This window comes from Haemorhous mexicanus, chromosome 8, assembly GCF_027477595.1.
Source record: "Haemorhous mexicanus isolate bHaeMex1 chromosome 8, bHaeMex1.pri, whole genome shotgun sequence".
In the NCBI taxonomy this organism is placed as follows: domain Eukaryota; kingdom Metazoa; phylum Chordata; class Aves; order Passeriformes; family Fringillidae; genus Haemorhous; species Haemorhous mexicanus.
The window spans coordinates 31167108-31193381 of NC_082348.1; the positions used below are offsets into that span (position 1 = coordinate 31167108).

Here is a 26274-nt window from a genome sequence, read left to right on the forward strand (position 1 = left end):
GGGGATGTGCTTTGCTGAGGAAGAAATTTCAGCATTAAGAAGATCTATGTCCAAAACACCCAGAGGTACTTCATACAGAAAGACATTTTAAGGTTCTTTTAAGATGTTCTCCCAAAGATTTCAGAGGCACAGAGCAGTTGGCATGATACATAAACATGAAGACAAATACCACACACAAATAGGTTGGAAAGAAAGCTTTAAAATGAATGCTGGCTACAAGATTCCATAAAAACACTCAGTTCACATTTGCACTGTTTTGTGTCATTTAGGCTGTCAGATTATTTCAAGCTAGGCTTTCTTCACATGGGCTTGACACTAGGGAAAAAAAAATAAAAATCACAATGCATAGACTCTTCTTCACTCAGGGACTCAATACTGATAAAATTGCCTTCTATCAGTGCTGCTACACCCTTGCTCCCTTTTCCTCAGATTGTACAGTAATATCTGTATTTTCTTCCCTTAAAAACATGGATCCACTCTTAAATTCTTATTTAATTTTTGATTCACAATACTATTTTTGAATTTTATTATTTACCAACATAAAAACCCCAGTAATATCCACTACATCCAAAGCTATTCAACACCATCCCATTCTGCATGACAGAGCTTTTACTTTTGCAAACACATGTAAAGATATTCCCATTACTACTTTTCATTCTGTTCAGATTTTCAATTCTGAACAATTTCACCAGTGTCCTCTCTCTTTCTCTGCTCTCCAAGCAGTCCAGACAAAGGAAAAGAAAAAAAAGGGGATGGTAAAAAAAGAAAATCAAAACACTTTGCTATCAGATGATTTTTTTAAAACAGTAAATGATTTTTTTAGAACAGTACTTTTGCTTTGGACAAAAACAAAACTTAGGCCAGTATTTCAAATGCCAGCATTAAGATGACAAATCCATTTAGGATACTTTATGCAGCTCATGAATGCTTCTTGTTGTGCTTCTTGTCTTTTTCAAGTTCAATACCAATTAAAGCAATTATAAACAAATTTCCATGAAAATATTTGATTTTTTCAGATTGGAACACATAGGAGATTACAGCTAGGTAAAAACCCCAAAAACCAACAAAAAAACAACATGGCAAAACAACAAAACCTCAGTTTTATTTTCCACTAACCACTGATGCAGCAGGACTTCCCCACACAGTCCTGTGAAAATGAAGGGGCAATTCTTCTTTAATTAAACTCACATAGCACCCTGGACATAAACCCAACCATTTGTTCCTTAAAGCACAGGTACCAGATCACTGTTTTACAGATTTTACTGAGCATTTAAGAAGGGAGGGCACGACAATCAGCACAGGCAGGAGTTACCCATGCAGTTTCCATGCCATGAGTTTGATGCAAAGCCCAGACTGCATTTGGTGCCCAACAGTTCAAACAGCAGGGCTGGGGAAACCTCACCCAGACCCAGAGCCATCCCCTGCCCTCACTGTCATCAGCACCCCACAAAAGCTGGGGGACACAGGGGGCAGTGAAACCAAAAACCACCCACGAGTGTGTCCTAGGAATGGTTGTAGCAGCATCCCTGGAAAGAGCAATGGCATTACTGGAGGAATTCCAGCACACATCAGGGTTGCCAAAAGCTGAGAATGCACGAGCAGCTCTCCTGGCAGGGCAGGCAGTGTGGGGCTTTCACAGTGTGAGGACTATTAACTCAGTTGACATAAAGTAATAAGGAAGAACGTTAGAATTCCAGCTTCTGAAACAACTACAGGTGTGTTTGGCTTTCAGGTTTAACACAGGAACCCTGCTGGATATGCTTAAGATGTTAGATATGCTTAGGATGCATAAGCAGCAGCACAACTTTGTTCAGGATGCTCACCCTCATGAGTTACCACAGTCAGTTTTGAGTAAAGAAACTTCCTTTCCCCTCTAAGGTACCTCTGGCAGTTGTCTTGCACAGCACTAGACCAAACACTTCAGTTCTCCTCCATGATGGGATCATAACATGCCTTTTTTGGAATGTCTTTTTTTTGTGTATTCCTGTCTCATCCAAGAGACTGCTAAGGAACATACTTGAGATGGTTACTGCATAGAGCATCTTCTAATTAGAAACTCTGCAGGCACATCACAGCTGGCCAGCCACATTTCTAGAGCTCACCATTCAAGTATTTGTTTAAAACACAGTGTAACTAACACAGTGCATGTTTCTTCCTCATGAGCAAGGATATATTACCTTTGAAGTAACTGATGCTAATAAAAGCCAAAATGTATTGACTACTTAGCTAAAAATGGCCAGTATTGCTGAAAGTATATTCATAATTTCAATTCCAACATAACATCAGTAGAACAAAACACAGATGTGGTTTAGGCAATAAACAATATCAAAACACTTAATCAGTGTACTTCCACTTCACACAGAAAATGTTATTGAATAGGGAAACAGAATTAGCTACATGTAACTGCATTGACAATTCCCTCAAACTCTGATATGAACATCATCATCAACCTCTCAGATGCTGAAAAAGCAGATGATTAAATGCTCCATAAAATTTTGGTATTAACAAAAGACCAAGCCAAACACCACCAGGTTCACTTCAATCTCTTCAGTAGGGCTTGGGATACAAGAGTGGCTATCAGACTGTTGCACACAGCACTAGGAAGTTTTCAATCAGAAAAGCAAAGTTATGTTTAGACATATCCTGCAATATCTTTGCCCATGATATTCAATGACAAAGAATAAAACTCTTAGGACCAAGCAAGCTGTTCACTGGTAATGGAAGGTAAACAGGTTTTTTGGCAGAAAACAACTGAGCTTCTGACAAATCTCAGCACGCCAAACCACTGGAACAGAGCAGTCTGTTAAAAGCCTGTAAGGAGCCAAAAGAAAGGGAAGTCAGAGAATCCCATTCTGGTGCAGGGAGCCCTGTGGACAAGGGGAGAGTCCTGCCTATAAACCACTCAACTTGCAAGGGTGAAGCAGTTGTAACAATCAGAGGCATTAGGGAATAGGAATGTGGACCAAACCATTCCATTACTCATCACTCAGGAAGATACACCTAGGTAAAGAATGTTTCTCCACCTTACTCCAAAGAGTTTTCTTCAGCTTTGTCCAGAAACCAAGTCCTCTTGGGAAATAGAAACCTGCACAGGATTCCACAAAGCACTTAACTGAAAAAGAGTGAAGAGTTGTGACAGGTACAAACTAGGGAAAATCTGGGTAATATTAGGTTATCTCCTTCAGGACAGAGATAAAACAAAAAAAAAGAAAAAAATTCTAAGTCTATTCTCCCTTTTATTACAGTAAAATATTTCAACGACAGATAAAAACCCTGAGCAGGAGGCATGACACCCATGGTCTGAACACCAACATGGCCATATGTCCTGGGCAGGTGGGTGTTTAGGCTGTCATATCCAACTTTAAGCAGTCACAGAGAAAGCAAACAACCATCTGCTTTTTTTATTCACTGTCATTAACCCCTTGGTTTTCACCAGGGGGGGTCTTGTCACAGCAAGGAGGAAACTGCAGAATGGCAAGGGGAAACAAGTGGCCTTGGTGTTGGCAGGTATTTGGACTGGGGAGTGCAAGGGTGGCAAGATTGGAAGCTGAGATTACTGAGTAATTACTTTTTAACACTGACAGTCACGTTGGTGGCTGTCTCCTCTGCCTAATGCAGCAAAGGCAGTGAACAATGAAGTGGAGTGGCAGCCTTCCAGCTGCCAGCACAAGGGCTGCAGCCCTCCCTGCCTGCTGAAACAACACAACAACTTCCACACAGGCGCCTCCACACGCCTGCGGGCTCCTTCAGAAGGCTGGGGTTTGATGTGTTTTCTAAATTTAGAGCTGTCTCAGACAAGCCAAGAGAACACACTTAAGAAGGGGAAAAAACAAGCAGTGAATGTAACTCATCTCCTTTGTCTCTTATTTCCTCTTGGAAATATTCCTGAGGACTTATTTGGGGTTTCCTCCCCAGTCAGTCCCTTTGAATGGCATGGTCTATAACAATTACCTGGGCTTAGGTCTTGGATTTTATGCTTCTTTTTCATTCCACAAATAATTACAACAAAACCTCCCTTAAAAGTCCAACTTGCAGCCATCCACTCCCTGTAATAAAAAATAGAATCCAGTCTGTCCCTTCCCTTACCCACGCACACAGAGTTTCCCTACAAAGGCCAATTTAGCTTCAGAAGACATGAAGATTCAGATGCTTCCTCCTCTCAGATCCCAGCCTTTAAAGCACACTGGGTAACATTCCTTAAAGGATGAAGCACAAAATGTCTTAAAGCCTGTTTTGTAAGGGCTGCAGCACACAGGAATGTGTGATTCATTCACTTGAAATGAAATTTAGGCTTGTAAAGTTATTCTGAAGGAAAGATGAGAAACTGGACTATAATAACAGCTTTGTAAGTATTTTTCTGATTTATACCAAAACTCCATGAAAATATTGCCCTAATATGACATGGGGAATTACAGAAAAAAAAATTATGATACTACAAGACTGCATTGAGTAATACACAAACCCAAGAACACATCTTAATATCAGGAGGCACTTTCCCTTCCTTTTGTATGAAGGTAACTAAAACATTAACCTGCCAAAACCCTTTTTCCTCTGAAACAGTAAAATCATCAAGAAATGACACATCAATGAACATATTTTGGTGCAGACCCAAACTTGCACTGTCATGCTAGGAGAGCAGCAAGCACTTTCAATCATTGTTATGAAAACACATATGCCCTTTATGTTTATAAACAATAATAGAATAGTCTGTAGGGCTGTAAACCTCAAGAGCATTTAAATAGAATTTAGATCTCCAAAAACTAGCAGGAAAAATAACTTAAACATGAAACAGCTCTGTGGGTTCCACCAAAATTGAAAATCTTTCTGTCAAATAAAGTTCTTTGATTACACTTGTTCTTTACAATTCACAGAAGCACAAATGGAATATAAAGGAAAACAATCAGTCACCAGAAAACTTTACTTTCCAGGTTTTATTCATCACCACATTTTCAAAGACATTCATTAGCCAGAGCCAAGTGGCAGCCATACATTCCTCCCGAAAGTGAATCTGCAGAAATACAAAATTACTTCTTGCAGTTTTTCAGCTTTGCAGAGGATAGGGCAGGACAGACTGTTAAAGAGCTGGTCTTCTATCTATAGTTCCCATCTTCCCACCACCAAAGCAGGCACTGCTGTTGAGATGACAGAATTCCCCATGGGACAGAGCCCAGACAGCTCTGCTGGCCTTCGAGCCTGCAGGGTGTGAGTGAAGTGCCCAGAGGTGTCACTGGGGCTCACCTCGTGTGAGTAGAGAGAGGACAGAAATGATCTGGACAAACACCAAAACAGCAGGAAGCCACAGCCCTAGAAAAGAGCTCACCTTCCAACATACTGGTTTTCCTTCTGTGAGTGGACTGGGCAGGAGCAGCCCAATCTGAAGGCTGAAGACCCTCCTGTGGTCTGACTGAGACCACCCTGCTCTCCCCAAGCTCCTAAAACCACCAGGAAAGTACAGGAGTCACACATGCCCTATATTTTTCTTCTCCTCTCTCAAGCAGTACAAGTCTAGTACTGCTGTGGCAAGTGCTTTCCAGCCCACAGCAAGGAGTCTTTCAGACTACAGGTAAAGCATTTCTCAAAAAGGAGATCTGCCAAAAACTATTCGCAGAAACCAAGGACAAGGAGACAGTAGTGTTTTGCTATAAACATCAATATCAAAGAGAGGCCAAGAAGCAGAAAATCTACATGAAAATCATGCATTTCATAGCAGTTTTCACAAAACCTTTCTAGGTGATTTTTTACTGTTCCATTTTCTAAAATAATCTGTTCCTTTCAATGAGAAAAAAAAATGAAAATAAAGATGAGTAAAGCGGGGACAAGGGGAAATCACTCAGCTGACAGCAAAAACAATTCCTTAGGCAAGGTTATCACTAACTTTTGTTTTACAGCAAGAAGAACTATCAACATCAATAAGTATAAAAAGAATAAACTTCAGTATTGATATAGAACTATGAAGAAAATGTGTTTATAATCTTTACGAGCACCAATAAATCCTCAGACAAGTTGATAATGGAACGACCTTAAAAAACCCCAGACAAATAGAAAATGTACTTGTTCCACAAAAATAGCTCTCTGGGTGTCTTTTAAAGTGTTAGGAACAATGTAATTTGAAAAAATATTGCACTTTTCAGCATATTTACTGGTAAGTAATAATTTTTTTTATTATGCATAATTATGCTGATACATATTAGTGGATTACATGACTCACTGAACAAACTGAAGTTTACACTGTCCAAACAGAAAGAGTCATTGCAAACACAAGTACATCCTCTTCTTCAGAAACCAGTTCTATTATTTCTATTTTCTATTATTTGGTTCATTATGACAAAATAACCATAACAAGATATGAGAGAGGAGCTTTCTTTTTCCACAGCCCACAAGCACCAGTGAGTCAGATGTGAAGAATTTCAGGCTTGTCAGCCTAATTCTTCCTCCACTGTAGAAGAACTTAAAAATGTCAGATGCTCAGAGCCAGCAGAAAGGCTTTATGTGTGCTCTCTCCCAAAGAGCTCAGACACGTTCATCTGCTCCCAAAGGACAGACAGATGGCAAACATCTTGCAGACAAGAGTATTCTGTATTTCACATCCCATTAGCCATTTGATCAGCTAGATGGAATCACAACAAGATTTCTGCTTGTCCCACTACTTTCAGGTGGATGATTGAGCACCTGGGGAGCTTTGTGAGTGCTCTGTTTTGAACAGCAACAGAGTTCATCACTGGGGTCTACCACAGACAGGTAAACACAGAACAGCTCTTAAAAACAAACCAGTTCTGGTGGAAGGGATTACTGGATACCTGAGATTTTGACCCACAGGAGGAGTAATTTTTCAGAATTTGACACGCAGTCCTGGCTTGAATAGACAGACACAGTCAAATAAAGGTATTCCTTGACACAGAGTATGGTTACTTCCATGCTGGCATCACTGTTTTTTCCCCTCTGGAAGAGCTGATTGCTCTACAGCAACCTGGGGAAGCTATTTATTTAGTTGCTGGCAGATGATTTTCAAACGCACCCTTTTATTTTCTTTAAGGAGGGGGGAATGTATTTGAAACTTTCAGGTCTCAAAACAGCAGCAAATTTTTGTTAACCTTCTGAATTTTTTCCAGTTACATTCATGCATTCATTGCATTTTTGTAATCACATTGCAAAAAGTGCTGCTGACAGAAAAGGCAGAGACCAAAAGACTCATTATTGTTCTGAAAATCAATCTCCAAACAAAGCACACTAATTTCAGAAATAGGTTTAGATCCACTTAGAGTAAACACTCCCCATATTTAGCAGATCTGTTATAGAGGCACGAGATTTTAACAAAAGACATCATTTTTCTTTTCTACCAAAGCATACTTGGCCAATCCTGACAAGTGCACCAGACATACCATTGTGCACATGTGCTCAACAGGTCCCAGAAGAGCCCTTCATGTGCTTCCCTCAATATGCATTAACCTTAACTAAGTTCCAAAGCTGATTACTGATGTTCCAAAGATGATTAAGATGAAGAGAAAGCCCCCGATGTCTGTTTAGACAAAAACAACCAGGAAAATTCTGGGTAGGTACCAGGGAACAACCTGCAAGAGAAGAATGAGAAGAGATGTGCCTCCATCTCTCCACACATGCTCCTGTATTTTCGTTACTCTGGTGCAGCACACACTAGATATTTTTTTTGTGACAGTCCTCTCAACAGGCTCATTCTAATTTATTATAAATGCAAAATGAAAAATGTAATCACCTTTTCCTCAAGGGATCTGAACTATGCCATTCCAAATGGTTTCCTCAGTCTCTGAAATCAGTTTGGGTTTTTTCTTCTAATTACAAAAGGTTTTGGGCTTTAGTTTTTATTCAGGTATGTTTTTAAAAGTAAAAGATCAATACAAAATTAGCAGAGATCATCCTCTTATGGAAATGAGGATTACAATACCTCATCATTATTTAAATCTAATTTATCTGCAGGACTTAAAGTCCATGCTTTAGTTTGGGGTCTCTGGTCCCACAGCTATCCCTCAAAGGAGAACCAGAGCCCTAAGCATACAGACTTCTATGCAGGCTATATATGCTGGCTTTCTTGTCCTTTACAGTCCAGTTCCTACCAGCATTTAGCTACAAGGCTAAAGGTTATATGATGAAAAAAAATCACTATCGTAAAAATGTCTAATAATTTAGTTTCTCATCATCAATTTATGAACATATTACATACTTATGAAACAATGATATTCACTTAACAAGAGTTTAAGAAGTGTCAGTCACTCCACAAAGAATTAAAATCCATGATACTGAACACAATCTCTTACTTTAAAAATCAATAGATTTCTCATTAATATTAATGCATTCAGATTCCTCACTTTAACTGGTTAGTCTCAAGGACAGTATTAAGTTTTATTTGTACAGATCAGATGGGCTTTATTAAGTGATTTCAACAGTTTTCAAAATTGAGAAAAGTTGGTAATATCCATTTTCTCACTTGTACTAAATGAATCTCAGAGGGAGTATCTTGTAAAAAAGATTATTACATTGGTTTTTAGGATTTATCACTTTACATTCCTTTAGGTCATCTGAATATAGTCTGAAGAATCCAGCCATTTTGGTAAGGTGGTGGTATGAAGTTAAAAGAAAAGATATGCAATTGACACAAAAGCATGGGAACCAAAATCATATTTATGACAAATTAATCTCCTCACCTCTGTCTTTCAGATCGAGTGTATATTCAAATAGTTCATTACAGTGGCTATTCAGGAGAAACATTCAGGTTTTGCACACTATTACAGTCATTACTAATCTTATTTGAATATTTTGGCAAGTGATCCATCCTAGTAATTTGCTGGAAAGTACTGAAATCTAGACTAATACATAGGAGTTTCTAAGCTAGCAAGTGCTAGGTGTGTCTTGTTACAGCTGGGACAAGGAGAATGTGTAAGTTTTTGAAAACATGAGAGACTATCAGGTTTAGACTGAAACACTGATCACATCACACACAGAATGGTACTGGCTGCTGGGGACTGGGACAGTTCCAGTCCCTGCTCCAATTAACATCCATGTGGTTGAAACGTGCTGCAAGTCATGTTCACAGTTTGCTCAGCTTCACATGGTTTAAAACCCTCAGCAAGGCAACTTCAATATTTGGTAAGGAAAGACTGCCTCGTCCCACCCTCCACAAGCATATTGAACCACTCCCCACAGCAGCTCTGTCTCCAGGCAGGCACTGGTCTGGGCTGAACATCCAGCACCAGAGGAGAGAAAGAAATCCAGAATCATCCTCCAAAGTGTTGGGAGGTAATTGAGGCACCTGCTAACATCACATTCTGTGGCAGAGTCCATAACTTAATGAGTGGATGTAAAAGAAGAGGGATGTGAAAAGTGGGTACTAACACCTGCTATGTTTTCAAAGAAAGGAATTTTTAAGTTACCCTCCTGAAACCTGGGGGAAGTGGGACCACAGGCAGAAAAGGGGTAAAACCCCAAAACAACACAAAACAAAATCAGAAAACGCCAAACCTCAAAGTTTGGAAGCACAATGTTAAAAAAAATGGAAATGGACCCTTGCCAGAGTTTCATACTGAGTACCTTAAATGCCTGTGCCAGGCATTTCACTTTCCTTTTTTTTTTTTACAGCTCTGAAATACCAGGTCTGGTCTACAGCTCTGGGTACAGTGACTAAATCTGCAAACACGGAAGCAAAACTATAATCATTTTGCAGCAGCTCAGGTGTCTGATAAACTTAAGCTTCACTACCAAGGCTTCAAGAACTCACTGTGTGAATTCACGGTGTGTAGGCGTGACTGGGGGTAGCACGGTCGGGACGGACGCGAGAGATCTCTGAAGCCAAGTCGTGGAACTTGTGGTTTATTGCAAAGGGCGTGGGTACAGGGCCCTGCTGGGAGCTGCCAGCTGCAGCTCGGAGCAGGCCCGAGAGAAGAGAAAGGATGAGAGGGTAATAACGTAAAAAGGCAAGAGCTAAGAGCAAGAGTAAAAGCAAGAGAACAAGAGCAAAAGCAAGAGCATAAGAGAGCGAATTTCCCGTTACAATACAATAAATTATCTTTTGTGTTGAATATTTTGATTCTCACTAACCAATCTAGTACAGTATACAAATCTTATAGCATTTACATACAGCTTATAAGAATCACTACATTACCATATTGTGCTACATTTTAAACTCTAAAACTTACTCTTCGGACTCCTTCTGCTAAGCTGGCAGGGTCTGCTCTGACTCTTGGACTTGCTTGCTTGCAGAGGGTATTGTTTCATTAAAAGGGGATTACTTTCAGTTGGCTACACCATTGTTTTCTTGTTGTTTAGTAACTAAGGGATGTTAAAGCTTGCTTTTATTTCAATCTCGCTTATAGTTTCTATATTTTCAAAATCTTTTGCCAGGCAATCATATTTGTAAGGCTTTCTTGTTTCATCTTCCCCAACAACGGTGTATCAATGCCTTTAGAGTGAGATTCTCAAATCTGCTTGTGCAGGTGAACACTGCAGGCTAGCTGAACTTAAACACTGTTCAGATCTTTAACATCTGTCCCTACCGGCTGGCACAAGGCACCTGAGCACCCAGGGTTGCCTGATTTCCTTGGGAAGCACAGCTCAGGGCTAACAGCTGTGCTCTGCATTTACAGCACAGCTCCAACAGCACCACTGACTCCTTCATGATACCCAGTAACACACAGCCAGACAGAATCTTCTCCCACACAGTTATCAACTCTGTGTTCGAGGGGGAAACCACAGAACACAAAGTGCACTCATGCACTCGAGAAAATGCTTTTGTCAAAAGCTAGGCCTAGGAATCAGCTGATGAAACAAAAGCAGCACCATTATCATGAAACTTCAGCCTGCATCCCACAATTACACCAAACCAAATGCACATCTCCCCTACTCCATCCCCAACAGCATACTGAATTCAGCATTGCTGAATTTATGAATCACAAATAACTGTTCAGACTCCTTAAGTTGCTTCCAGGACAATCACATGCAAGTATTACTAGCAGTCACCAAAGAAAATTCAATTACTTGATGTTTTGGATTTGTACACAAACACAGCTTCACAGACACTGTGTCAATACTGCTTTTCCAAAAGCCTCTAATGTTGCTTTACAGTCAAATAATGACAATTCAAGAGAGCAAGCTGTGCATTTCTTCTGGTATCTATGCATTTCACAGTTCATTTCAAAAGAAATAGCTAGGAGTACTGAAAAAAACTAAGCTTGTGTGAAATTACCATCCTAAACAATCTTCTACTGCAGTTGCAATTTTTTTTTGGTAAAAAATGAGCACAAAGATAATAATTGAGAGATGCAGAAACATATGAGGATTTCTTAAACAGGGCCAGTGTTATAAATATCCTGCTCAAAGACATCAAATCTTTACCTATATTTTTCCACACTTGTCTAAAACCTATTGTATTTTAATAGCAAATGTATGCAAGAAAACTGAAGCAGAGCTCCTTCTTCTCTGGAAATTGCTACATAGGCACATACATAAATGTGCACTCTCCTCTGTCTCCTGCAGGTGGACAAAAAGGACTGCTACTGAATTCTTTCATCTTGGACTCTGCTTTTAAAACAAAAAAAAAGAGGCAGCCAAAGAACAACAGCATTGAGATCACCTGAGAAAAACCTTCTTTCTTGAAGATAGAAACCTCAGTGTAAATACCAATGTAAACTGCAACACAAATTTCTAAATATAAAGAAAAAAAACATGAAGAAATATTGGGGGGGGGGGAGGGAGAGATTAAAATAAAAGTGACTAATTAGCAGTTTCCTTGCAAACTGAAAGCAGAAAGCATTATTTAAGCTAGAGAAAATTAGCTGTGAAAATCCATGCCTTGATAAAATGAAAAGAAACGGAGGAGGGAGCAATGTTGGAGGCTGGGAGTACTGGAGCCTTAAGGTACTACAGGGTATTTGTGGATGGTAATTCCCCACCCATCTCTCTGCCAAACCTCCACTCCTTTTATTTCACTTTGTTTACAACTGTGACATGCTATGCCTTCCTTGACAGAAATAGGTATTCCATCTTTCAAATGGTCTTAGCTGACCATCCAAACTGAAACGAATCTGTTTGATATTGAGGGCAGCTCATATTCCCTGCTGCTGCTCTATGAACAGGGCACTCACTCATGCAAGGTCCTGGACAAATGATACTCTTATTTTTCATCTAAGAAATTTAAAACCAAGAGCTTTTCCTCCAAAAGCCTGAAAAAAAAGGAGGAGCAATTCACCACCATACCTTCAAATCTGCTCAACTATCTGCTTTAGGAAACAAGCATATATTTATTATTCCACTTTCTTCACCTATTTGTGGCAGTTTTGGATTAATTGTGGTTTTATCACTATTTTATGATATTAAGTCACTATCTTGCTGCCACTGAGTTATTTAAAACATGAGCAAGATAAAGATCTTGCAGACTGGTTTGAATATGTGATACAAGTAGAGGCTTGCCCTGTTACAAAGCTTCCTGGCAAAAGGATGGCACCTTTGAAAGTTTTCTTTTCTGCTTTTTTGGCTAAGGCAAAAGGGACCAAACACATGGAAAATCTAGTAAAAGTTAGCTGAGTATCCTCTCTTAGGTTATGCTTCACGAGATACACAGTTCTGCCCTGAATTCTCACCCACATAACACCTTCAACTCTATCTCACAGCTCACACTAAACAGGGGGTTTTGGGTTTTTTTGTATATAGCTGTATTCCAGCACTACACTAAGGTTTCCAGCACTGAATATTCATTCACATGAAAACAAATCTTTGCTTTGCTCAGGGTCATGAGCAACCTCACTTGTGACATTTACATCTATTGATCTGCCTGTTTTGGGAGTATTCCTTACAACATGCTGATCAAAATCATAAATCAATATTTCATTGCATTAGAAGATCTGCACTTTTCCTCTCCAAGTCAAAATTTTTTTTTTTCAACTCATACAAAGAATCACCCTTTGATACTTGTTTTTACTTCTCTGTATTATGATAGTTTCAAATTGGTACATTTTCAAGGCTCAAAAAGTCAGTAACCAAATGACATAGAATTTCCTTGGTGATAAATGGAAAGTTGCTGGCAGACACTGCTACTTCCCCTTGTTGAAAAAGTTAATTTTTTGAACTATCTTTATTCAGTAGACTGCTAGCCAGAGATCTGAGCATCCTCATCCGCAAGAGTTAATAAGCTGGATTTCTGCTGTATAAAAGATACCTACCCAGCAGCATCCAAATGTGAGCACAGAGGATGACCATGAGTGCAGTCCAAGGTGTTTAAAAAAACAGTCTGGTGTTATTGGCAAATAAAAAGTCAGTCTTATCATGTTATCAGTAAGGGATATTTTTACAAACAATGAGATCCACTCTCCAAAGCAAAGAAATTAAAATTATAGACTTGCCTTTAAATATGTATCTAATTGCCACTTTGACTCAAGGTTAAAATTCCATGTTTTATCTTGTACTTGTCAGTAAGCCATTATCACTGCAATTAAGTGGTTTATCTGATTAACAGAAATTCTCTAAACTGCAGTAAATCATTTCTGTAGGGTTGTGGTGGAACCTGGTGCGTTTTGTTCATGTTCTGTTCACTAAAGGGCTAAAGATAGAGGGAATAAAACACTTAGACCTAAAACCACGTGTAACCAAAACCGCATACAATCACAAGTATATTCTTGCTTAATAAATGCTTGCTTAAAATATTCTTGTTTAATAAATTCTTGCTCAATAAACCATAAGTTCTAGAATTTTAGGCATGACCACTAAATAAGGAGAAGTCGACCAGAGGACGACTGAGGAAGACTAGCAGCCTTCATCAGACGACTCCCAGCAGAGGAGGACCCCTTAGCACCAAGAAGACACGTGGGCAGAGTACTTTCTGGACACGACCCCAACGAGAAGAGATACAGTATAAAAGTTAGACTGGATCGAACAGTGGGTGCGGCAGTCCTTGGCGAGCGGAGGCTCCCCTGTCGCCCAGCGCTGATTTTGCTTATGCCTTGCTTGCTGTAATTAATAAATTCCAATTGGACTAAGCTTATTGGAGTTTGCTTCAATTCATAACAGGGTGAATAGCAATTGACTTACTAGAAAATCACCTGGCTTAGCTATCAGTTCTTAAATATCCACAGAGCTGCCATTATCACAGTATTTGACACCTTCTTTAATCACATAATAAAAGCTTGCCCCCTTCATAGCTCACTTTCATTTTAGAGATGGGAGGGCAGAGACGCAGGCTGATGTTCAGGAGAAGACATTTCTGCCACCGTTTAGCACTCAAGGATAGAACACTGGAGAGATCAGATTCACCAGCATGTAGAAAAATGCAAAATCAGGCGCTGGGAAGCCAACAGCTGGAAACACACTCTGTGTTTTGAGTGAACACTCACAGAGTAGAACAATCAAGAAGTGCAGAAGAATATTCAGAGGCATGTTTTAATTTTGAACTCCTCAGAGGAAGGGAAGAATAAATGGAGTTTTAAGACTGGCAGTTTTAGATGAACACTTGCTCAGGGATCTGTTGGAACGTTGTGTGAATGGCAATTCAAACACACAGTGCCTCAGTGAGAGAAAATTGCAAAAGCATCGAGCCATGGCAGTTATTTAAAGGTGGCAGAGAGCTCTGTCACACAGCAGCCACCCCTCGGGCTGTCACCACACCCTGAGCTGCTGACACTGCTGCCAAAGGTGCAGGAGCACTCTGCCACAAATGCTTTTTAAAGGACCTTGCATATTAATGTCCACTATGGCAGAGAAAGCACATGATAATGGACGTGCCAGAGAGTTCCTGTCAGAGCAGTAAGTCTGCAAAAAGCATTAAATTCACCCAGGAAAATAAAACCTGCTCAAAATGCAAGGGATGCAGGCAGAATGAGGAAGGGGGCCTGTGACAGAGTCCCTACTTGCCACCACAGAGCCATGAACCTCAAAGCAGAAGCTAAAAATTTCATTTTAAATACTGTTAGTTTTCATGTTCCTGATTTTTTAATCTTTTTTTTTTCTTTTCAAAATGCTTTTATTATCGGTGTGACAAAGTTCAGAGAGACATTGCAATTTTTTTTTAATGTCTTAGTGTAAAAAAACTGTAACACAGCAAGTCTTTATTTTCTATTATTCTGCATCATTGAAACATGACTTATTTGGGTATTCAGGTCTGATATCCTTTAATTTAGGGGATTTTTTTAACACACCAAAACTTTAATGTTCCTGTCAAAGTAGATTTTGGGTTAAATTTAGATGTATTAAACTTACATTTATTTAGAATTCTCCTTTGGTAGGGTTTTCCATCTTCATCTCAAATCCCACAGTAATTTAAAAATGCAAAATATGGATGTTTTAAAGTGCACCTATGTTTAGAGAAGAAATTAAGTAAAGTTTTATTCATCGCTAAATCATTTATCAAGTTTTTGAGTTTTCAAAGTAGAGACTTACTCTCAAAACACCCACACATTAGCTCACATTGGTTTTCAAACATTTGTAAGTCTAGCTGGCCTTTGTACTTCCACTCCAGGAGCAGGTGTAAGTGTCCCAAATACCAAACAAGCTAATAAAAATCAGAAAATAAGCTTACAGAACTGTGGAAACATCAGTTCCTATAGATCCAGGCCCTTGAATATGCTTTGAGGGGCTCCAGTCCTCCCACTCCTGCAGTACAACTGCTAAAGCTGAGCATGAAGCAGCAACTTCCTACAGAAAGGAAGCACCCAAAGGGGGGCAAGGGCACTTCACTGCTGCAATACCTAATAGGAACCTTTGTTTAAATTTGGTTAGAATCTCTTCTGTCTATAAAAGAATAAAATAGCCTCAAAACCTGGATTGACATAATAAACAAATGAGAAATTTTCCAGTTCTGAGAGTAAATTACATGCAGTTATTTATAAATATAAGACCAAATACATCAACTATGGGAGGATAAATAAAAGACAAATTACAAGACAGTACCTTCAGTCTTAATAAGAATATTTTGTGTTTTCATACCAAAGAGAGTTACAAAATGTAATTATTTCCCCTCTCTCAAGAGCAGCAAATAAAAGACTTCAGTTCATTTTTTCCTAAAGGACAGGAAAAAATAAAACCCTCTCTATGCTTGCTAGGAATGTTAACTGTGGGGAGAGAGATCTTAAAAATAATTTATAAATGAAAATAACAAGTGGCAACAGGTTGCATTTGAAAGTTGAGAATTAATTTCTCAATTTAACGTATCATTTAACCAGTGTCAGACCAAAAAAAAAAATTCCTTATAAATAATATCTGCAGTGCACAGCCACTGAGCTGCTGACCACAGGTGGATTGGCTTGGCCATGATTCAGAAATATGGAAGAGACTTGCAGTTAAAAACCAGATTGGGGGTTAGGTAGAGGGGCAGCTGTGAAACTCCTCTGTCTGCACCTCCACTACAAAACACTACAGAGCTGTTTCACAAACCTGTTTGAGGTGGCCTCTGATACTGTGATTTGTCTATTTACTCCTGGAGAAAGTGCAGCTCTATAAATGCAGGAAGTGCAAGCCACTCTGTATTTCTAATGAGCAAAAAATAAAACAAGGATCAGGACCAGCAGGAGAATGGAATTAACCCAAGCAATCACTGAGCAGGCTCATGATGGAATTTCTTCCAAACACCCTGCCAACAACATTTGTGGTTTGGGGAGGGCAGCTGCGAAGGAAGACAAACATGGGAACAAAATCCATCAGATTTTTGTTTGTTTGCTGTTTTAGTCTCTGATTACCTGTATTCAGACTATTGACAACCTTTTTTGGCAACCACTTCTGACACACATCTCCACCTGGAAATGGACATGGCTGGGACATCATTTCATTCCTTGGGACCTGCATAACATCAGCTGGGCTACACTGCTTGATTACAGCAAATTGTAAAGATGCAGCAGGGCATCCAAAAGCTTTATCAACTGTAGCATGGAGATTCCCTGTTGCTGACACTTCTGAATGACAGAGCACATCTAGATATTGATGAAGCCCTTTCTTCCATAGGAGAGGCCTGCTGTCTTGTGGTGATTTAAGTTAAAAGGGATAAAGTAGCTAGAATTGCATCCCAAATGTACCTTAAACAAAAGGGCATACTTATATTTTGACCTTACATATTATGCCAAAAGGCACTGCAGTGCACACAGTTATTTTAATAATACACCAGATCATTGGAGATAAAAATATTTCAAAATTATATAACTGCCCGGCCTTAAGAGATGCTAAAGCCTAATGCTGAACAAAAAATAAGCATAATGCAGACTAGATGCAGGTTTAAAAAAATGATAATTGCCTATCAAGTAGAAATTAATTAGAGATGTGGCAGAATCTTCACCCCCTGCAAACTCTCAGAAGTTTAATGGCCCTGTGAAAAGGAGTGACTCTCCCAAATGGCAGGATGCCTGTAGGAAAGGTGACTGCAAGAAGCTCAAGGTAAGGCACTGAAGCAGACCTGGAAGACATTTTACATTCCCAGTCGTTTGGCTGCAGCCTTGCCGGGCTCATTGCCCGCACCACAGGCAGTAAAGGAACCAAGACAAAGCAGTGCTAAAACCAGCCTGGCAGTTGGGGAGGCAGAGTTCCAGCAGCAGACAGACAGCAGGGATGGGGGCAGCCCAGCACACACAGCAAAGCAGAGACACAGAGCTTTATACACGCACATTGTGGTGAACAGTAGGGAGCACACAGATCTTTATGGGTACACTGAAACTCCTGTCCCCTAGAAGCAGAATTCATTTTCGAATCAAGAAAATCAAGCACACACAACAAGAACAGAAAACCAAAATCCAGTCATGCAAATACCTTGCAGTTAAGACTGGATTTCACTACTGGTTTTGAAGCCTTAAACATCTATAGGAAAGATTTTCAGAATCCAGACCGTGTAAATAACTCTGCCCACCTACTTGAACACCATCTTCATACATCTTGCTCATACTTAGAACACCATTCACATTCCCTACATAAAGTTTTCAAAGCGCTTTAAGGGAAAGATAGCTTTTGAATGTACATACTTACTAGTTTTACATGCTTAATATTGCATATGAAAACATACTGCTTCATGTTTTTCCTGAGTTGGAAGAGACCTACAGGGATCATTTAGTCCAACTCTGGCCGTGCATGGAACAGCCCCAAGAATTTCACTGTGTGTCTGGGATAATTGTCCAAAACCACTTGAAGCCAGGCTTAGTGCTTTTCCCTGGTGAGCCTGTTCCAGTTCCCAACCACCCTCAGGGGAAAAACCATATTCAACCATGACCCAACATTTTTGTTATCACCCTATGACAGAGAAGGTTTTGTACAGTTTTGACTCAATCACATTAAAGTTCAGCTACTTAAAAACACCCAACAATCAAGGTGGTAGCTTCTGTTTCTTTAAAAACTTTGCTAATACACTTAAGTTACAGTCACCACCACACAGGCTGAAAGGCGTTCTGCAGCAACACAGCCATCCAAACACTGCAGATCTGATGTTACTCTTTCATTAGTCACAGGAATAGCTTTGCATTTGATTTATCACACTCCTGGAACAGTTGTGCTCCTCACTGCCTTCTGTCCAAACATTTGCCCCTACTCACACTGCCCTTCTGCACTGGCACAAACAGGTCCTGTAAGGAAAATGTGTAGGAAAAAAAGCAAAAAGCCCTGCAAAAAAACTGTGCTGAAGTTTTCTCCAATCACACACTACAAAAAGTAAGGTCTGACAATAAACACTGGAAAGGAGAAGAGCAGCAGGACTGTCTCAGCCACCTTCTACCCTGCTGTGTGCTGTGGTACTGAACTGGAAATCCCAGCCTCTGTGAACATCAGAAATCTTTCAGTAAATAATGGCCTCTTCTTAGGTGCAGCGGCAGTCACACTTCAGCCCACAGACAGGTTGTGCTAAAATAGTGAGAAAAGACATGAATTCAACTCATTTATGCTCAATTTGCTGCCTCTAGAGGCATTGTGAGACATCAGCTCTGCTTGACAAAACCATTTAGATGCTATAGGAGAGACAGATCCCTGTATCTTAAAAATTGTTTAAAGTAACTGGAGGCAGCTCTGCACTGAACTTATACAAAATGTAAAACACCAGTAAGTGCAAAATTCAGAGTTCATTAGCTTAATCTAAGCACATGAAGACATTTTTATTCTGCCCATCACTATTGGAATAGGCATTAAAACAAACCCAAATACAGAATCTGGGCAAACAAATATGGCAACTCTGATGAAACAAACCTTTCCCAATGAAACGTTAAATGCCAGATTTACTCTAAGTGAAACTGCTTTCTAAATCTTCCTTGAGATTTTAACTTCACTTGCCTGCTGAAAAAGGAACACAAGAGGCATTCCACGTCCCACTGGCCTCTCCTGCAGGTCTCTAAAGAGTGCTTAACACACAGTAATTTATGGCATTACACTCTTGGACTACAAGTACCTCAAATTCCACTTCAGGGTATTAGGCCAACTGCTGTTTAAATTATGTGTAAACTAGCTGAATCATGACCCTCCACTGGAAAAGTCTGCCTTATAGATCATGTCCTCAGGGAGTTGAATGCTGTAATGACAACTTACCACTGAGCTAATCAAGGATCAGAAAACAAAGTTACAATTAACTAAAGCAGAGGCACTGCAAAAACAAATCAATAGCGCTACCCAGCTGAACCAGGTCATGCATGCCAGAACCTCATACCATTTGCTATTGATATATGACTGCTAGAGTAAAAATAAACTCTAACCCTCTACAAAATCACTGAGGTTTTGAAAGTTGTCCCTTTACTCTACCACAGTGAAGTCAGAAAGTCAGAACTTGTCTGCTATTTTGGAATTTTTAGATTCTGTCACTGGTCAGCACCTGACTTGGAAAATGTCAGTGATTAACTCTGGTCTTAAAGTTTTCTGTAGTGTTGGTCTGTGCATTTTTATGCAATTTCTGCTCTCACTTTACAATGATGCATGCTTCATTCACTCAATAAATGACGGACACCAGAAATACACATACCTTTAAAAGCCCAAGGACTCTTTTTTTTTTTTTAATAAAGCCTTTATTAATAACACCAGATTTGCCTTTAAAATTCAGAATTCCACACACTACATTGGCCTGCTGCAAATCAGCAAAAGAATTTGTATCTAAGAATATTATACAAATCTTTTCAAATAGGTCTATGTTTACAAAATGATTCTGTGCTGTGGACTGGTAATGAGTCTTATGAACAACAGTTTCTGTAAATGGGTCTGGCTTTGCCCCTTACTGGGGAAAGACAAACCCATCTGGAAGTCCTGAGTGCAGAGCTAGAAGGTGAATCCAGAACAACCATGGCATAGATGTGGAATTGCTGCTGTCAAAAAAAATGAACAACCAAGTCATAAACATAAACTGACTTCCTGAAAACCAGCAGTAACTGAAGTCCTTCTACAAGGTAATGCCACAGCAATAATCCAAAATCCAAGGAACTTTTACTTGAAATACAGTATTTGCATACCCCCTTGACCATGGTGCTGCAAGGAGCTCAAGAAGGAGCTGTACCTGAGTGATGTGTGTGGAGCAGCAGGGGAGTAAGGGGGGTGCTGTGCGGAGGCTGTGACATCCCTGCCAGAGCCATCCCGGGGTCCTGTCAAACACTACCTTTGGGAAAGCCAGCAGCGTTCCCAGACAGCCTCAGCCAACTTCAGCTCTATGCTTTGAGAGGTACTTCAATGGATTTGGGGATTTATAACCAAATTAATCACTTGCTATAGAGCACATTGCAGCAACTGAAATAAACCAGCCAAGAGAAAGTTTTTGTTAACCACTAGATTGCTAAACAAAGGCTTTTGCTTATCCTTGCTAAAGATCAATAAAAAAAATTGATACATGGTTTTAGCTCACCTTCCTTTCACAAAGCTAAACAAATATTCAGTTTTCCAGAGGCTCCTAGTTCCCCGCCCACACTTAGAAATCATTTAAAGCATTTAATGTTTTTCGCAAGTATATTACAGCCACTTTTATAAACTCTTATACACCAGAGCACTGCAGAATCCCAAATTTTGCCCTTTTTTTCCCTAGTCAATCAATGGAAACTCACAGCTGCTGTCTTTCCTTTATCTAGGCAAGCCTTTCTCTCTAGACTACAGAGAAGTGAAGCAGGGAGGCTGCAGCTCCAGTGGGCTGTAGCAGTGCCTGCAGTCGAAGCCCTGAGTTATCAGCTGCGGACAAGGGAGGGATATAAAAAAGGAAAAAAAAGAGGAAAAGCCAGTTTGTAAGTGTCATGCCTGCAAGCATTATTCTCTCATTCAGCAGCAGGGCTACTGGAACACAGATGCTTGGACTGAGAGAGCTTTGGGTCAGAAACTCAGTTTTGACATACACTCAGTGGGTCTTGTGTCAGGGATGCTGTTTAATAGGGGAAACAAATGAGCATCTCTCCAGCCACCAACGTTTATGAACCTCTGACTTATTTACAGGCATTTTATACGGAAAAGAAAACAAAAAATCCAACTGGAGTCATTTACTCCAGTATTAGAAACTTCCTCTACTCAACCATGAAAAAAATTAAAATATTTGCTTAATCCTTTTCTGCAAAACATTGCGCAGCAACAATTTCACCAGCTTACCATCCAGCATTCCAACTTCTTGCCAAGGTACAGAGCAGACACTAATTCTCACGAGGAGCAGATCTCTCATTTGCCAACATTTTTCAACCTTTGTTACTGCTGCTTTATAGTTTCTGATGTAGCAGAATAAAAAGAAGCAATGACAGATCTAAGTTCTGAACTAGAGTATTATCAAAGCACAGTAATTGTTATCTCATTTTAAGAAATGTAATGCAAACAGCTCAATGTAAATATATTTCATGTAACTTAATACAGTTCTGCTGGAGAAGTGTAAATCAAACTAAAATGCTGTGAGCAATAGAACTGTATTTCCAAATAGGAATTATGATACATATATTTCAACATAATTTCCTCCTCCACATCTGCCCTACACCAAATAAATAACCACCTAACACACGGAGCAGTAGCTTGACCACTTTTTAAATAAACTCTACTAAATATGAGTGCAGAATAGGAAAAGAACTCCTGGTCCTTTAAGGAAAAACTGACTGGCAATTTCATAACTATAAAAGTGAAAAATAAAAAAGAATACTGCACTCCCACAGTTTGTAGGAAATGTATATGCAGAAATGGTACCATATCTTGTTTCAGCATAAGGAAGTTCAATCCCCTCTAGTGAAGCATTGAGGATTTGAAAATATGCCCTTTACTGAATGTTTGAATAAGCCATCCTAGTTTGAATCTTGATATTTTTGTTGATTTAGTCTGAGCTATTTAGTTATACAATTTCCTTCAATCTTCTTGGATCTCCTAACTTTCAAGTATCAAGACATCAAGACCTAGAATTTTACCTTATCATCAAGGGAATATTATTTCCCAGATCCATTAAAGGAATAAATTACTTTACATCCTCTATATACTCCTATCACTGATTTATCTTGTGCTGCCTTAGTGTAAAAACTATCTTTCTGAGGAATACGAATTCCTGCTATTTCTTTTCCTTCGTTTCTTGTTTCTCTACTTCATCCCACTTCCCCTGACATGGCTGCTTTTTTCCCCATTCACTTTAAGGAAAACACCAGGAACTTATATTATGCAGTCCTTCATCACCCTGTACCATTTTCTCTATTAATTGCCACAGGGGTTTTTTTCATTAGTTCTCAGCTGAGTTTCACCAAAATCAATCCAATTAATTATGTTTTCCCTTTTTCCTATACAATTAGTCAAGATGGCAAGTAAAGCCAGGTGAAACCAATGCCTCAAGCATATTATTTAACAATTTCCTACAGTTTGATATACCTTTTTTCTTTTTTTTTTTTTTTTGCAGTCAGTTGTTACCAAGAAGATTAAGTTCTTGCATTCAAAGATTTCAAAACAGGTTTTTAACCACAAATTGGAGAAACATTAATATCCAAGGCTTTTCAGCTACAGCACAGAGCCCACCAATAATAATTACAACCTGATACCTACTCTGTACAATGAATGAACAGGTGATAAAATCTGCAAGTACCCAATTCCTTATCAAACATGCAATTCTTACCATTAGATCACCTTTTCATCTTCATAGAAACACAAGAAGAAAAAGTGAAAAGACAAATTACAGACTTGATATTACATCATAGTCTGAACTATTATTTTATTTTAGTCATCTTTAAAACTTTATAATCACACATGCACTTGATATCTATGAAAGGGAAACTGATTTCCATTGTGGACTCAATTCAGTAAGAAAGTAAAGATCATAGTAAACTTCAACCTCTGAAGCCCCATGATCAAGCATTACTCAAATCTATACCTACATTCTCGCCTAAAGTTTATCTGAGGCAAAGGCACTTTTTGTTGATTCAAGAAGCAAAAGAACATTGGAGGCAAAAAGGCTTCAGGACATTGCATCAGGTGCTTAATTATTCTGTTTACGCTACCAGGGAAAAAAATCAGAGCTACCAAGCACAATTTACTATCTTTGAATCCTAATATCCCAAATGATTTCACCTAGCAAGTTCCTGATAGGCTCAGCTATCCAGGCACTTGCCTCACCAACCCAGTGGTCAAGACCCCAAATGTATAACTAATGATACAGGTTACTATTAGACATAAACCAAGTGCTGAAACATCAGAAAGCTTCCCCAGCAGGCTGTACACTGCCACACAAGATTTAACTTCAGTGCTTTGTTACTCTGCCAAACAAAACATGAGTCAGTTTTAGTAATTATCCAATGCATCACGCTCGCCTGTTTCACTTGCTTCTATCATGCCTTTATTGGGATACCCAGATCATAAATGCTGAAGGGAATTTGCCTAAGAGAGTGTGTTCTGGAGCTGCAAGATGCTTTTTCCCTTGATCTGATGTGAGATGTATCCTGTACCATTTCATCATCATGACAGAACTGAACTCAGCACACCAATGCTGCACTCACACTGTGATACTCAACCACTCCATTATTTTTACTAAAAAAGCTGCAAAAAGAAGAGGAGGAGGAATTTCAGCTTGTTCATGAATGGATTTTTGTTTCTAAGCTACAACTGTGCTTATTAAGAGTTTTATATTCCAGGCAGAAGATAAAACCATTAACTATTCCACATGACTTTGTGACCCTACTTGAGACTGTACAGCTGAGCACCTCCTGTTCCCCTGAAGACAGAAGCTCCAAATTCTCAGCCTCCCCCTCTGCAAATTTAGGTTTTAAAGACAGCATCCACTCTAACATTTTCTTGTCAACTGACACAGGATCTGACCCAGAAGACAAGAGTGTAATTCGCACCTAGATTGACACCTCACTCTGAGAGTCAAAGGCTGTTTAATAAAACAAAAGTGTAACCACTTTTACTTGGCTCTCCCAGGCTTTTTTTGTAACAATATGGTAACAGCATCCCAACTGTGCTTTCTGTATTAAAGCAGAACAAGAGAAAAGGTCATAGAACACTCTGGAAGGCAACACTCATTAATGTAGTGTTCAAGGTTAGATCAAAGGGAGCAGGGGAACTGGGATTACACTGACTCAAACGGCTCTGCTCCTTTTTTTGCTTATTTGCTGTTCACCCCATAGTGCCTGAAGCTGTTGGCACAGCTGCTTGCCAGCAAAATTTATTTAGAAACCCCTTCATATTGTACTGTTCACAGTCACTGTAACCAATATTTCAGGAATTATATTTACAGAGCAGCTGTCAGCAAAAGGACTTGGATGTGCAGCAGAAAGTTACAGCAACTCCCTCTTCATATTCAAGGCACAGTCATTGCAGAAACCACACACAGAGAGGTTCTTCAACTGAATTATCAGAGAAAGACATGGAAGCACCCTGGCTGTGTTCTGTTCTCTGACAGTTGCCAAAAATCAAAGCCAGTACTTTCTCACTTATACATACCCAAAGCAATCCTGCACAGGTTCAGTAATACCAACAATCACAAAACAGCATGTAAGAAACTCAGTTTTCAGAATACATTTCAAATTGTCAAAGTCCCAGGATGCAGTATAACTTCTTCCTAAATACTCAGTTTTTCCTTTTCCTTAAAGAGAGGGAGGATGCTTCTTTATAATTATAGCTTAGTAGAAGTTTTGCCAGTTTTTGAAGACAATAAACAGCATTTACTGAAGGCTATAAAATCTGTGAGGTACAATATGCTCGACATCACCTCAGAGCAAAATGTTCCAAATCATTTCAACCTGTCTTTTTGAAAACTCCAGATAAATAACCACACTTGTCCTAGTGGACTTATATAGCACATCTGGGGCGTATACACTTACCTTGGATTATGCCATTTAAAAAAAAAATAATTCCAAACCTTAAATTCACAGCAAAGTCCCCCACAGCCACAGCTAAGCAAGCAGTCTTTCCAAACTTGTTTACCCCATCTCTATTTTCTCCAGTTCATAGATGAATTCCCTGTTGAAATATTACAGAATTTTAATGTGATTAATAATCTCCTCTTTGTTCTGCAAAGTACTTAACCTTCTCCTTTTGCAAGGTCATAAAAATAATTGTTATAAATACTCTGGTTCAACAGACCTGAGAGACTCTGCTTTTCTACAGATGAGAATAAAAGTCCTGTATGTCTCAGGAACATGGTATCTATGTATTTCACAATACAACTGGATTTACTTACATACCCACAGAGTAGTGCTGACAAGACAGTTTCAAAATAAAACCGATTGTATCTGTGGTGTTACGTGAAATAATCATGGAAAATTGATAAAGTTAATACGTAAAGGTCTAAAGTAAATTCCACTGCGGGTGACAGAAGAGAGAAAGCAAGGCTATACTCAAAGGAATTAAACCACCCTGCAATATAAATGTTAGAGTAATCCCATAAAACAATGAGCTATAGCAGATTATGGAAGGAAGCAGCCAGACCATGAATTAGATATCAGTTGAAAAGAAACCTCATGAAAAGTCTAAGGTTGCCTAAACAACCTGCTGCCCATGCAGGCTTTAAATACTGTATGCAACTTGGTGGTAAGAGCTTTCAATGAAATAAAAGGGAGTAAAGCAACTGGTAAAAAAACCCTAAATCCACTAAGCCAAACTATTTTCTTAAGGTTAATTCAGGGAGCAGGAAGTTAGAGCATCTCAAGGGAAACCAGCTATGACTTTTTACACTTCAAAACCACATTGTCCTCTATAAAAAGAAAAGACTAAGGGGGAAAGAAAATAAAGTTCCCAAATTAGACATAGTAATTTCTCACACTTTAGGTAATAAAGTATCTGCAAAGCTGAGACTAAAGATGCAGTCACTCTTACACAGGAAAGTAACATCCAAGTAGAATATTGCTTGATTCTTCTGCATGAGAGAAATTTCTGCCAGGAATATTCTGAAGGTATCTT

The 26274-nt window shown here is 39.2% G+C and overlaps 1 protein-coding gene across 4 annotated transcripts in view; it reads right to left on the minus strand.

Moving 5' to 3' along the window:
• Positions 1 to 26274, minus strand: part of GULP1 (GULP PTB domain containing engulfment adaptor 1) — a 145668-nt gene that overhangs the window by 75333 nt on the left and 44061 nt on the right. The gene's annotated exons all lie outside the window — the stretch shown is intronic.